The following is a 3,574-nucleotide window of genomic DNA, read 5'->3' on the forward strand; positions in this document are numbered from 1 at the left end:
AAGAATCCAAAAAGAAAAAGAAGAAAAATCCCCAAGTCACAGAACAGTTGTGATGGTTGTTATAATGTTTTTGAAATTCTAATAGACAGTAATTGTCTACAGCGCCTATAGCTGCTGAATGGACTTGTTTCTTCCCAAGCTGAGCTTTGTAGTTTTCCTGAAACTTGATGGAGCTACAGTTGTGCTGAGCCTAAGATGCTTGTCTACTGTACGCTGTGCAAAGAGGCATACACTCACCTGTTCTTTTTTTGCTTGCACATATTTGCCAGAAAAAAAAAAAAAAAAAAAGATGTTTTCCAGAAGCTGATGGAAACTTCTTTCTCTTAGTGAATTTTACCAGAAAGCAAGTGGTATCCTGCATGACTCCTTAATACAGTTAGATATCTAATTCTTACACTGCTAAGCCTTAGTAAAAGAACAGTAACATTGATCTATCTCGGCGTTCCATGAAGTATATATTTCTGCCCTATCACTAAGTCTTTAATTCTGTGAATCTTTCTTTCAGGGGCATTTTAATTGTACCTCTTCCTTGCTTCTGCATATTTTCAGGTACCCATTTCTATTGCTTGTGCGTATCCCTCCCTTCTCTCCTTTTGTTTAGCTTTCTGATCCATTTTCCTCATTTAAAATCTCGCTTGTGAGATGCATATGCTTGCCTGACCTTCACGCTGCATCACATCACTTCTGTAGCTTCGTAACGTAGCTTTGGGTTTCCCAGACCAGCAGGTGCACATCCAGGTAGGCTTTCTTCTGCATAATGTGGCTCACCTAATGGCCAAGCTCCGTGTTCAGTAACCTCACTCGTTATTAGTGGCTCAGGACAGTCAAGCAAGCTTTGTAGTCTAGAACAAAATAAAAGTATATGCCCAATCCTTTTGTTCTACCTTTTTGTTCTACTTGTGAATGTTTTGTAAGGTTTGAAGCTGCAGTGTCCTGTACCTCACGGAACAAAGAGTTTGACTTATGTATGTGCAATATTGGCTTTGGCATCTGTCAGCTTGAATGTGCAAAAAGAAAAAGTTCCTTCCATAAAAGACAATCAGTCAAGAAAAAACAGGGCAGATTGTGACACCGACTATGAATTTTAAAAAGTCTACTCAAATTGCAAACTTAATGTAGAGGTGTGGTTCCCGAGGATATTAAACAGCCAGTCATGATTTTACTTGTCCATTTTCATTAGTAAATTCATGTTTGCATTTGTGTTCCCATTGTTTAATCTTTTTGGTCATATCTTCTATTTCTTCATTTCCAGCCAACTCATCCTTTTCCTTTTCCTTTTCCTTTTCCTTTTCCTTTTCCTTTATTTCTTATTTGGTGTGAAATTTTCTCTTCCCTGATGTTTATTACTCTAATCTACGGTATCTCACTTCTTTCAGCATCTATTCCAGAAGAGCTCATGTTCTTTGTTGCTATTTAACACTTTTCATGATAAACCTAGTTATGGCCTTTTCATTTTTCCCATTAAAATTGTCTATTTTAACTAACGAGATTAAATCTTCACACGTCTCTTCCCTTCATGTCACAGTTCCATGTGTAAGTTAGTTCTATAGCGCTGACAAGTCTCTGTCATTTAAGAAAAGCTTAAGGCAAATATTACAAGTTTCTCATTCCAGCTAATTTGCTGGCTGCATTTAATCGATGATTTATCAATCAGAGAGAAATTAAAATTTTGTAAAGAGGAGTGCTGACAGATTAAATACCCGGAAGCGTATTATAGATGGATTTTATAGGGTTGAAACATGGTGTTAGATGTGAAACTGCCTTCAGATCTATGGACTTTATCAAGGTCTGTTTTTGAAAGAGTTAAGGACTGCTTTTTCCCCCTCTTTATTATCATTGTGCTATACCTTCTCCTGTGTTGTCTTTCATATCACCCTCTTTGCTCCTTTGCAGTCTCAGGATGTTTTCTCCCACTATGCTGTATTTTCTTCTTTCTCTTTGCACACTGTGGTTCCTCCCAGATTTAGTGCATACTCTTTCACTTCAGTTGCTTCTTTTTCTCTTCCAGGTATGCTTTCCCTTCTGAGGACTCTCACAGTAGTCTCAAAGATTCCTCCAGAAGCTGAATGGCCCCAAGAAGACGAAACTTGGTCTTAAGTAATGGGCCAGCTCCATTCTTCCCTCCAGTCCCAGAAGAGCAGAGCTTGTTCTGAGGGCAGTGTGCCTTCCTGTGCATCCAACTCCTGTCATCAGTCACTGTCGTTCTTTTTTTTCTGGAAGAGGTTTCCCTGCTTTTTGTTCTCTGAGCATCCTTGGGCACATGGGAGGTAACTAATACCCTGGTTGTTACCTTGGGCGTGTAACATAGGCTCATACACGTAAGTAATTGTAATTTAATTAACTCAGACTTGGCAGATCTGGAAGGGGTGCAGAGAGTGCCTCCTCCCTGCCGTACCCCATGGCCTCCTCTTCCAGAGTGTTTCTAGCCCACTCTTGCACTTTGAAACTAAGTATTGGTGCTGCCTCTCCGGGATTTTGGACCGAATTTGTTCTGGAAGGGCAGGAGAATGCCTGAGGCAAGGGAAAGGCGAGCTGTGGTGATGAGGACGAGGGGATGCTGTGCAAGAGAGCAAGCACTGTGTTTGCATCCTAAATAGTTCTGTTAGGCTCCTGGATTTAGGAATACGTCTCTCTGGTGTGGTTTCTGTTAGCTGGTATGTTGAAATGAAGGTGGGATAGAAGGACTTTCCGCAATCTGTTACAGCTACCAGTGTAACAATAGTGGTGAAAGTGTGGCAGATCGAGCTGGACATGCGTATAAAAATTGAGGCACGTATTCAGGTAACCCTTCTGATGTGTCCTCGAGCCTGCTGCCGTCTGTACCGGTGAAGTTTGGGCAGCTATGGCTACCTGTGCTACCTGTGCTGTGGCCACGTGCTTGCAGTTCTCAAGTGATTCCTGCTCTGCTGCCATTTCAGCTGCTGCTGACAGCCTTTTAAAGCACTTATACTGAAACCGAGCAAGGTTGTGGTGGAAATGGGCAAGATAAGGAGTGTTTCTCCTCCTGCTGCAGTGTGGCCGAGTGATAAGCAGCAGTGCAAGGAGCTATCTGTCAGGGCATGGAGCAGAGTTGTACTGCTCTGTATTTTTTTAGTTTTCCACCTTGTACTCAGCTAATTGTATTTCCTGTGCACATTGCTACCCCAAAACATGGTTGAGATGGGTAAGTCGTGTAAGAGGCGTTGAAATTGAACTTTTTGCCAACGCTTTGCTGGATTTGGTGGGTTTCGTGCTGCTGTGACGAACCGCGCACCAGGCCTCGATTTCTGCAGTCCCGCTGCTCCCACCGCGGCCAGACGAGCCGCGAGCCTCCAGCTTCAGGGGCACAGAGGAGCAGGTGCACAGACCGCCTCCAAACCCCACTGAAACCGCCTCGAGGTCGCACCGACACCCCACCGCGCCGGGGACGAGCACGCCTCGCCGCCCTGACACAGCCCCGGCCCGGCCGGCGGCCGCGGGGCTCCGAGGGGCGGCGGGGCCGGCCCCGGGCGGGCGCCGCCGCAGTAGGGCGAGCTGGGCGGCCCGGGCCCGCCCTCCGCCCGCCTTCCTTCCCCTGCCGTCCCCTCCTTCCCTC

The sequence above is a fragment of the Oxyura jamaicensis genome, chromosome 2 (genome assembly GCF_011077185.1).
Source record: "Oxyura jamaicensis isolate SHBP4307 breed ruddy duck chromosome 2, BPBGC_Ojam_1.0, whole genome shotgun sequence".
Taxonomy (NCBI): domain Eukaryota; kingdom Metazoa; phylum Chordata; class Aves; order Anseriformes; family Anatidae; genus Oxyura; species Oxyura jamaicensis.